Below are 12224 nucleotides of genomic sequence, written 5' to 3'. Positions count from 1 at the left end.
CTACCAAACATATCTGAGTTACTATTTATGAATATTTGTGTAAATATCTTTATGTCAGATATGAAATATTTCTTTGATAATAGAAAAGGCTTGGGATTTACAATACTCATTTAAATGTTATCTAGAAAGTTTAATGGGTCCGTTTTACTTAAACAAAAACTGTATCTTTAATACAACTATAAGAATACAAAAGAAGGACTTTTATCTTTCTGATGCAATGCAAACTGATCCTATTTTTGTCTTTAATGTTACACCGCATTTCTAGATACTGAATGCTTCTAAATTATCTGACCCTAAATTTGATAAGCTATGGAGGTGTGTATTAGACATTGCAATGCTTTCCAGCTTTAGGCAGTGGCTGCTTGCAAAGGGTCCTATCATGTTCTCATCCTGTTTATAAACATCAGTGAAAGCCACAGTTCTGAAGGAGCAATGCACACAGGGCTTCCCAGCTTACACAGGATTGCTGCTGTCACACTGCATTGCACCAATTGTCACCTCATATACTTTAATGGCACTAGAAATCTTGTCTTGCTATCGTTACAGTTCTTTTCCCCCTTTCCCTTCTTTTCTGTAGAGGTGTTACCTTTGACCCACAAAATGACATTGCAATGTGGCATGCCTAGTATCAGACTAACATATACTCTTTGTATTAATTCAAACCCAAGGAATACGCGTGCTTCTAAAAATGTGCAAAATTGAAGAGAAATCTAGCCTTTTAAAATAGATTGATGAGTTCTAGACCTAGTAATGCTTCCATTTATCTGACTAATCACTAAAATAAGATCTCCTGAGTGTCTCACTGAAAAGTATTACAGCCATGTTTAGAGAAATCTCTTGGGAAAACAGACACCTCTGAATTTTTTCAAATATTTTTCTTTTTAAACAAAAATGAAATATAGCAATTCTATTAGAAATTAGCTGACTGAATTCAATCAGATTTTAAATTAAACTTTTTATTACATAATGAGTAAAGGGGTATATGCTTGAAATATGACATCCACCTAAATAACATTAATTGACACTTTTGTTGATTAAATTCTCCAGCTAGTCACATAGTCTCTGTTTCACTACAGGAATTGTGAAATGATTCAATTATTCAAAATTTTAGTTACCAGTGAGCTTCCAATATTTGTATTTATTTTAAAAATAGATAGTTGCTTGGCTCAATTTAATATTTTTTGTTCTTTTGTTTCTGGCTCTTCCTCTCTTCCCTACATAAGTGGATATGATCTAAATATTTTTCTAAAAGAACAATGGGCTGGTATTTTGTACAGATTCCCCTTAAGTTCACTATCAATTTTTAGGGATTATAGGGGTCATGTATTCCAAATTTTTCATTTTACAAAGGAGGCAGACTTGGAGAGTTTACATGACTTTTATCACTCAGCTCTAGTAGCATAGTAGGTCCTCAATAAAGATGTGTTGACTAAAAAATCAATGTGGAGTTACATAAATACAATATCACAGTACTTACAATGTTGCATTGCAATGACTTGTGTATAATAATGAGCTTTCATAAACACTCATAGCCACAACATCACCATGAGGCAAGAATCATTACTAGAATCTGTTGATTGTAGGAATTATTTAATGGGTAAGATAACTGAAGTTCAAGATCAGTGAATGGTTTTCCCAGGATCAGACAGCTAAGCAGTTGAAGAGCTTAGATTTGAACTCCCATTTTCTGATTCCTGAGCTTTGGTGAGTAATCACTATCCATACTGCCTATACCAGCTTTTCTCTCTCTTGCCTTTCTCCATTCTCAGATCAGAGGCAGGAATTGGTGCTATTTATCTTTGTAAGCCCAGGATACTTGGATGATAAAGAGCCCTTAATAAATGACTGAAAACAAATAAACCTAACTGGTCCAACTTTCTTCTATACCAACACCCCGTTCACATATATTCTATATATTCAGAGGGTAGGAGGTGGCATTTGAGAAGGTGGAGGAAGACTGTTATCTTAAAGGTACAGAAAGGCTTCAAACCATTTAAACTAGCAAAACTGAGTCTATGCTGTCAGTATCACATTTAAGAACAATTCTGCTACGTGAGTAATTCAGCTTAATGAGGACAGAATTTGTTAGCAGTTCCCTGATGCACGTGGTACATAAGTACTTAAGAGTATGTGCCCGATCATAGTCCATGAACTCACAGGTGATTTAAACTTGACTTGGGAATTCAGTCACAGTCATTAGGGAGGTTCTCCTCCACCTCCCCCACATGTGCATGCCCTCAAACCAAGTTTGGGTCATGGTCCTGGGTCTTCAAACACAAGCCACCATGTCTAGAGGCTCGTCTAATCATGGGTCCACATTGGTTTCTAATGAGATGTCCCAGGGTGAAGGGAGAAGCCCTTCCAAGTTTAAAGGCTTTGCTGCTTTTCCTCGGATTTTGGAAGTTAGATTATTTGGAGAGGCTGGAGTCCTGCACTACAAGTCTCCTCACAGGGTCTCCTTTCACTGACAGCTCCCTCTCCCCTAAGCCATTCTCCTTACTTAATGCTTCCATAGTAACTCTCCAGTGTTTCTGCATCTCCAGATCTTCTAACATCATCTCTGAGAAACTTAAGTTTGTACCAAAGGCAGGAAAAACACGTGCCAGCTCTGCTTTCCACTTGGCAACACCTCACCCCCACCTCAGTCAAAGAAACACAAAGAGCCTGTCTCTGTGCTTGGAGTAGGAAGGAGGGAAAACTGTAGAAAACAGAACATAAATTCGTGTTTCAAAAATATCCTACCACAGATGCTTTTTGAATTAAAGTATTAATGGTTCTGAACACAGTCACCATGATGAAATTATAATTGTTAGTTTGTAGGGGACTTCCTTTTTGTCTTTCCAAGGGCAAACGTGCCTTGGCACCTCCCCACCAATAACTGTTGAGGGATTTCTCGGCGGGGCCCCCAGAAAGGCAGCTCACAGCTCGAACATATCACAAATTCTCTGTCCTGGAGGAACTAAATTAGAGCTTCTAGAAAAAGAAGTTTTATTTTAAAATATGCATTAGAAGTAGGAATTTCTTTGTTATAAAAAAATCTCAAAAAGTACGTATGTACTTTGACATATAAGTGGAAATATAACAATATTATGATAAAACATTGAATTTGAATAGCGACACAATACCCTTTGGGAAGTGCATTCCCACAAAGGTCCATTCTTTTGCCCTGCAAGTCTCAGATCAATTATTACTGCCCCAGGGAGGCCTTTTCTGACCACTCTATCTCCTACTTTATTTCCTTCACAACTGTGTCACTCTCTGTAATTAGCTCTTGTGCAAAGCAGAGTTCTAAGATGGCCTTCAAAGTTCCCACATGCTGCTATGTGAGTTCTGTCTAATCCTCTCCCCCTGAGTGTGGGCAGGACCTGTGAATTTGATGGAGTATGACTCATGTGATTAGGTTACTAATCAGTTAACTCTGACTTAGTCGAAAGTCAGGTGATCTGGTTGAGCCTGAGCTAATCGGAAGTCCTAATAGGGACTGGGCCCTGTGAGGGCCAGAGAGATTGGAAGCTCAAGACGGCCTCTGGAAATGGCCAAGTGGAAAGGAGCTGTGAGTGGTCCTTGACCAACCGGATGTCAGCAGAAAAGGGGCTTCCGACCTACAGCCACAAGGAATAACTCCATTATTTCAACAACAGGTGATCTTGGAAGAGAGGTCCCGTGGCTCCAGAAAGGGGTACAGCTCAGCCAAGAGCTTTATTCCAGCCTTGCGGGACCCTGAGCAGAGAACCAACTCGGGTCCCTCAACTCTTCCTCCTCAAATTCAGCTCGTAAAGTCAAAGCAATCTACACACAGTTTTCACACGAACTACTTGCCATTAATATACTTGCTCTTAAGACTCAACTGACTGCATCATACACATATTTCTGTGTAAAGCATATTATTTTTATATTTCAGTGTTAATAGTATTTATAGGAATCAAGAAGAAGCCTGTACTTACCCACCTGGTTATAAGAATGATAATAAAAATAAAATATTATGTTAAAGAAATACAGCAATTTTAATTTAAAAAAATATATCAAGCACCAAAAGTAAATTTGAAATGTTATATTATTATGGATTTGTTGAGACTTATTTAATTAAATAAGTGTCAAGTTTAAGTTTAAATTGTAAGAAGATGTCGATTACCAAAATGTATACTATCAGCTTTTAGTTTATTTTTTGTCTTTTGTCATTTTACACATAACTGAAACCTGTCATTAAGGTAAAAATTAAGTGAACTGTATATGGCTTCCTATTGATAAGTATTGTATATTTTTACACACACACATAATCTTTTCCTTCACGATGCTTCTGTAAATCTTTTAGCTTTATGATTTCCCCTAAAGTGTTTTTTCTTAAAAAATTTCTCTTAGGTTGTGAATTGTTCCAAGGTTTACAGACATACTACCATTTACTAAGGCAATAGCATCTATGAAAAGAAAAAAAGTTATTTTTATGATACTATCCAAAATAAACAGGATTAAATATATCATAACGATTTGTAATTCTGATCATTATTTTCTTAAATCTTTCTATCTCTATGCTAACCATATCAAATATGAAAAGCGTTACTAATATTTTAAGGTAAAAATGAAATTTGGTTATCAGTTCTGATGTACTAGGCCATTAGAATTTGTTTCCTAAAGTAAATAAGACGGTAATAAGAATTAAGAATTGTAGAGGAGTGCTTAAAGATGGTGAATTGGGCATGTGAGAATTATTAGCTCTTCTCATCTTCCTCTACCAAGTCTTCCATTCTTGAAGAATATCCTAGTAGAACAACAGATGCCAGGAATTGGAGGAAGGGAGGGGGCTGGAGAGAAAAATAAAAGAAGCTGGCCAGGCACAATTTAAATCCTGAGGGCATGTGGCCATGTTACTTAATTTGAGCTGCATTATGCAAAACAAAACAAAAATTATCTGCAAGTTGGCAAAGCCTGCTGAAAGTGCAACACAAGGAAGAAACCAAGTTAGCGCGCAGCAGATTTAAGACATGCTCGCTGAGGTGCTTTGAAGAAAGCAAGCCGCACGACCCCCATCCTCAAGCATAAATAAACTCCAAACAGACTCATTTGCCATGAAGGATGAAATGTGGAGGTGCCGTGGCGCCTGGGTCTCTGCCTCTCCATGGCTCCTTTCCCCAAGTCGTTCTGGTGGGTTTTGTGTCCCAAAGTTGTCCCTATGCAAACAACAGGTTGAATATTGTAGGTGTGGGTTATTAAAGTGTCCCTGGGACAATGGCAGTCTGTGTCCCATTTGTAACGCTTGGATTATTCTTTGGAAAGTGCACACAAAATGTGACATGATGTTGGCTTCCAACATTATTCAGTCTGCATAGCAGCAAATCCTGCCCTGTCTCCCTGGAAATAAAACTCCACAGACATATCACTGCCATCTAAAAAGGAACCTCTCAGTTATGCTCAGAATTACAGACACCCTGATAGAATTTCTGTTAGGAGTTTGATTTTATATTTTGAAAAGCATTTATGATGGAAACAAATTACGTTCTATCGTCTTGTTCAGTCTCCCCAAAGAAAATCTGCAATCAGGTGAATCATATACATGTACACACATATATAGGCTATAGATGGGAAAAATAAGAAAGCCTTTATCTTTCAGAGAGAATTTCACATTACTGTAGATAACTCACTACTAGTCCAGGGCAACAGACAGGATTCTTGACATTATCCCTCTTCTCATCTCATTTTTACTCCCTTTGATTTTAAAAGCTCTAGAGGAGAGTGCCAAGAGGTAAAAACTGGCTGAGAAATGCACGTAGAGAAGTCAGGCTGTTCCTTACATTTCCTTTCCTTTTCCCTACATCCTTGGAGCTTCTGAAGCTTTGAGACTCAGCCTCACCTCATGGTTTATCAGAAAACTCTCAACGTAGGTGTCTTGTGAACAAAAGGACTAAGTGACATTGTGGAATTCAGGTAGATGTTTTCTCAATCACTTGGTTTTAAGTGCATCTTGATATTAGAATTTTAGAAGACAATTAGAACTAGGACTATAGAAATAGAAAAAGCATGTCCAATTATAGACAACCATCAATGATGGTTGGAATTCCCATAGAACCAAGTTGGAAACCAACTGCCCATGTAGGAAGAATTGGAAGTTGCCTAACAAAATGGAATTGGGGCGGTGGGGGCGGGAGGGGGGGGAGTCAGGGCATTATTCCCGAGCAAGAGCTTTTAGATTATAAGTCAATGTCTTTATCTTCATGATAAGAATCCAGTTATTTCCAATGTAGTTTTCTTGTTTTCATTTTTTTTTTTTTTTTTGTCTCATAGGGAAGTAAGCCATCATCAACGCAGGTTAGGAATGTCTTCCCTCAAATTCTATGGTATAGATACTTCCTCCTAGTAATTTTGCATGGGTCCATTAAGACACCAAAATGAGTGGAATGCTCAGTCTTTGGTCTAGAACAGTTGCCCATTTTCCTCATTTATTGCCTTTCTGTAGGGTAAATTTCATAAATTTTACGTTATAGAGTGAATATGTGTTTAAAATACTGCTTTAATCTTTTTTGGCATACTGGATATCAACCTAAGGCTTCGTTTGGAAAAGAACACTGTTTCCATTGAAGAAATAGGTTAAAAGAGTCGTTACAGAGGACTGCAGCTAAATTGCATGTAGATGCATCTACCTGCTTCCCAAGTTACCTAGAACAGTGGGAAAATCTGTGAGATCTGAAGTTCCATGCTTTAAAGGGCCTGCGTGGAGCAGAACCTGTAGCAGGTGGGCAGAAAAATAGGTGGTACATCCAGCTGGGGCATCGTGACTACCATGAATCCTTCCCTCCACTCCCAGCTCATTCATTAAGATAACATGGGTAACACTGAGACTGCACCTTGGTCACAAAGGCCCTTGTTATACAGACTTTGAAATTGCCTGTTGCCTTTTCTGGATGTGTCTTTTTTCTTGAGCTTCATTTTCCACCCATTATATGTCTATTTGGACCTGGCATTCTTACAGTTGCATTGATTTATGTTATTCTGATGTTCACTTTAATCAGAATCCAAAGTAGGGTAGAAGGGGTATGGTAGGGTTACCCAGCATGATTTTTGTTCAGGCTGGGCCCAGGGTAAAAGAAGAATATTGATAGCAATGTGGACGGGGAAGAAAATGGCCCAATTCATAATTTTGCATAAGCCAACTCAAATTTCAATTTTCATCTTTGGGGTATAAATGAGATGAAACCAGACTTCCAAGAAGAAGGTGGTTTAATGAGGTCCACAGAGGAAGAGAGGATAATTAGAGGCATCACCAGATTAACCTCATAACATCACTTTCCGGAGAAACAAGCATTCCCACCAATTTTTGAGAGAGTTTGAGAAAAGGACAGTAAACCTGAATTTACTTTTGCTGAGAAAAGCCTTTAAAAACTTTTTTCCCCTCAAGATTTGGGCAGTGGGTTGGGGTTAGGAAATGTCATAGGACCTTATACATAAATTATGAATATCTGAAAATAATGTGGACAAACGATAATCATTTATTATTTTTATTTCCATAAACTAAAAAAAAAACAACAACAATGGCACGAAATGCCACAACCTCTCAATTTTTTAGAAAGCATACTAATTCATTTGTATGTATAGGTTTTAGATATGTCCTTGCAGAGTAAACATTAAAATAACCAAAGGATTTAAATGGTGGGCTTGCGTACCACTAAAGAGAAGCATAAAGTACTTATAAAGTAATATCTTTTTCAAAAGAGGGCTTGAATCTTTTCACAGAATACTATATATTCTTATATATACAGATTTGTATATAGATTCTATATATATATAGATTCTTTACATATAGATTCTTATATATAGATAGATTTACCATATATATACTATATATATACTATATACTATATTTCTATACTCTTATAGAAACCTGAGAAATCAGAGCTAAAATCTCAGCGAATGGTACCACAACGCCACCATCTGGCTTTGTAAAAGACAGCAGGGAGTTACAATGTAATAGAGGAGGAAAACTGCATGTTTTCTCTTCCCTAGAGAGAGATTGGAGAAAAGAAAATAAGGGACACGCCTCAGCCCTTGTATTTCTCTCAGCCCTGTAGTCTTGCATCTGTCACTAGGTCAGCTAACATCAAATGTCTGTGGTGTCAGAAACTGACCCATCTCTTTTTCTGCTGCTATTTTAATTTGAAGAATGAACACATTTTTAGTGGAGAAAACCTTAAAAAAATGAAATCTCTTTAATGTTAGCAGTCTTTCTTTTCATTTTTTTGGACATAAAAGAGAAAGCCTTTTGAAATTAACATTAAAATACTGTATATTTCATGTTAGTTTGTTGAGCTTCTATAAACAGGCTTACCTCACTCACTGTTTTCACCTTGCCTTTGGGTATGATTGTTTCATAATGTTGCTGAAGCTGCTTTGCATTTTTTGTTATTTATTTATTGATTCTTTGCATTCTTTTTTAAAAAGTTAATTTATTTTGAGAGAGAGAGTACAGGGGAGGGGTAGAGAGTGAGCGGTAGAGACAATCCCAAGCAGGCTCCGTGATGTCAGCACAGAGTGCAATGCGGGGTGTGAGCTGTGGGCCTTGATCTCAAGAACCATGAGATCATGACCTGAGCCCAAATCAAGAGTTGAGCGCTTAACCGACTGAGCCACGCAGGCGCCCCCCAAAACTACTCTTAAACTGATCTTATTGGAATTTCTTCTTTCAAATATAGTAGAATATGTCCCATATTTTCCAAATGGGGATAGAAAAACATGGAGCCATGTAGGATATTTTACTACAATTTCAGTCAATGTTTTAGGCAGAAGAAATGTGACACTAAAAATATCATAAAACGTACTTTTTTGGTGCTGAATTGGAAAATTGATTTTGACTAAGATCGTGTTGGGGTCACTGGCTAAGTTCCTTTCAGTGTAATGGCTACGGTGTAGCATTAGCTGAATATCAGGCTAACTAGTCAATGAAGTGAAGTCATAACTGGACCATTAGCAATTTCTTTATTTAAAGAAAACCTAATTGTTAGTTGGTGTGGTGCTTGGGCATTATCTTCAATATTTCTAAGCATTTTTACATATAGCTGTGGCATTAATATTTTTCCTTATTTCCCATTAAATTTCAGAATAGCTAATTTAGATAAAATTCAAAAGTTTAAGAATAGCAATTAAAAATAATTTCTATGGTTATTTACTGAAAATCTGAATCATGAAAAACGTTAGGTCATCTATCTAGTATTTATATTTGTTGATTTGGACTTTTGCCAGCATACTAATTATCCATATTTAAGCTACTAGTTTGGGTAGTATAAATATAAAGAAGAGAAAGCTTGTGAGGAGAAAGAAAGTTATTTCTCTGTTCCTTGAGGATGCAGTTACAGAATAAACATAAAAAAATGATTTGTTCTTCCATCCTGTGGTCAAGGAACAGTTCAATTCAGACTTGAGGGGTAAGCCTGTTTCTACCGAGAGCCACCACACGAGGGCGGAGGTGCTGATCGCTTTTCAACAGAACTGTGAGAAAACAAGTTTTAGATTTCCTTTGTTTTATATAAATACACTGATATTGATTTAAATAATGAAGTAAATATTTTCCTAAAAGAATATTTTCTGGTAGAATTGAGTTGTGATATTTTTATTATATCTAATTGGAGACCACTAGATCAATTATCCTTGAATATACATTAGATGGTAAAACTTCGCTGCTCAAAACTTCTCTTGCTGGTTGAATAGCTTTCCTTCTTCTTATCCTGAGGCTTTTCTCTTCTTATCCTGAGACTTCAATTCTGAATGTTCTGGCTAAACCCAGCTTCTGCATTTTCAGTGTGCTGCTGAATATATCCACCTGGATATTTCACCTTCATTTCAAATACGATATTTCTAAAACTAAATCATCTTTCAGTCCACCTAAAAAATAATTTCCCTGAGTCTACTGTTCCCCTCCCCCAGGTATCCAGCCTAGAATCTGCGTTGTGATGTTTGAGTGTTCCTTCTCTTTCTATAGCTAAGCCAGCATTAGTAGACATGTGCATGTATTTTCCATTTTAACTTGACCTCACCATAACGACGACCTTGTTAATCTCATGACATTCAATTATTCCACACATGCCAGATACTGTTTTAGACACTGAGGAAAGAGCAATAAACAAAAACCCTGGCCTAATTTGCTTGTGTTATGGTAGAAAGAGAAAGACAATAACAAGAAAGTAAATTACATAGTATAAGGTGACATGTGCTGTGAAAGATATTTGGGCCCTGTAAGGGGAGACGGGAGGTGTTGGGGGAAGGAGTCATAACTCTAAATAGGATGGTTTGGGTAGGCCTCGCTGACCCTGGATTTCGACCTTATAATTCCTTTTAATGTTGTGCTTTAGACAGAACCTTGTTTATCATCCTTGATCCAAGCAATCCCCAAATTCTGTGGGTTTTCTCAGAAAATCAGTGTGTTTTCCTTTTCATTTCAGTTACTTTTTGTCTTGGTTAGCCTGTTGTTTATGTTGAGATTGTTACAAAGCTTCCGAACTTGACTCCGTGCCTCTATGGCAGTCAGGTCAGATGCTTATCAGGCTGTTTTGATGTGGTCATGAGATAAAACAACAGTATAGGGATGGAGGTGACAAGTGCCACTTCTACGTCTAGTACGTTAAAACTCCCACAATCCTCTACTTTCTCCCCCTTCTTCACGTGCCATCCAGATACCGAAGACCTATGGGAGGACTCCAAGGTCCTGGGGCCTGAGTCTCTAGATGGAAGGAACCTGGGTCCTAAATCACGGCACGGAGGATGACCTTCTGCTTGCCTTTGAACTTTGTGTGAGTGAAAAATGATCTATAATATATTAAGTCACTAAAATTTGGGGGGGGAGCATATTTTTACAGCAAGTAGCATTATATACCCTAATTCATATAGCCTCCTTCTATCTTCCTGTATTACTGAGATGCCCCACGAAAATTAACTTTTTTTCAGTACTACTTTGAATGGCCACTCTGCTGTTTATTCATACTTATGTCAAATCTGCAACTGTGGTTAAATCCAACTCTCTCTGTCTTCCTATAATTAAGCAGAAGCTGCTGGCAATAGTTGAAAAAAATTACAGTTGTACAGGCCAGGCCACGGCCTCCAACCTCAGCTGAGTCCGCAAAGCTGTGCTGCAGTTAACTGTGTTGCTCTCGTCAGCTCTCCCATTCTTTATTCTTTCAAAATCTCTGATGCTGGACCCTCACCAGTGCTTTACTTTCTCCATTTTACAGAAAACAGAATCCGACGGAGCCCTTACTGAACATCCTGCTGTTGAACCTAGAAATTTACTTGTATACACATGTCTCCTTTTGCCCTTCCCCGCACTTATAATAAAATATGTATCCTTTCTCCTTTTGAAAACTAATCGTGTCCTCGATCTCATTTCTTTTCATCTTTTGAATACCTTTCTTGCTACTATACTCTCAGCATCGATCTCACTACCAGTACCTTCTTGTTGTATTTAAATGTGCTCAAGTCTCTCCCATCTTGGAAACAAACACCCTTCCTGGATCCCATTCTGTCCTCCAGGTGCAGATCCTTTTTCCTCCTCTCTTTCATCACCACATTCCTTGGAAGAACAGTGCACAAGCCCTTCCACTTATTCTTTCCCCAACTATGGTCTGGCCTCCGTCTCCACCAATTCTCATCCACATTGTTCTTGCCAAGATCTGGAAGACGTTCATGTTGCTAAATCTAATGGGCATTTGACAATACTGACCACTCTCTCTTGAAATACTCTTCCCTTGGCTTCTAACTCTACTCCCCCCTAAAATTTTCTTCCTCATTCTCTTTTGGCCAGTATCCTCTTCCATCCTTTGATTAAGTTTTGATCTTTCACAGGGTTCTGTACCCAGATCTTATTTCTGCCAAATAGACCCCTTCTTCCTTGCATGACTTTATTATCTCTCATGATTTCACTTATGCTTAGAACTTCCAAAAAGACTTCAAGCCCAGACTTAGACCCCATTCCTGCCAAAACTGTCCCTAGAATCTTTCCACGCCCTTCTTTCTTTGCTGCTACTACCAGTGACTAGGACTTGATTGCCACACAAGGCTCCTAACTGGTCTCCCTCTCTCAGATCTTGCCCTGTTCCAAAACTTTCTCCTCGGGCAGCTAGAGTGATACTTTAAAATAAAAATATGGCAGGTCACTACTTCACCCTAAACTTGTCAGTGGCTACCTAGTGATGCCTGGAACTTTATTCCTTAAAAATACAAATTCTTTAACATGGTTTATGGAGCATTTT

This window comes from Panthera uncia, chromosome B1, assembly GCF_023721935.1.
Source record: "Panthera uncia isolate 11264 chromosome B1, Puncia_PCG_1.0, whole genome shotgun sequence".
NCBI classification, from domain to species: Eukaryota; Metazoa; Chordata; class Mammalia; order Carnivora; family Felidae; genus Panthera; species Panthera uncia.
This window is presented reverse-complemented; position numbering follows the sequence as displayed.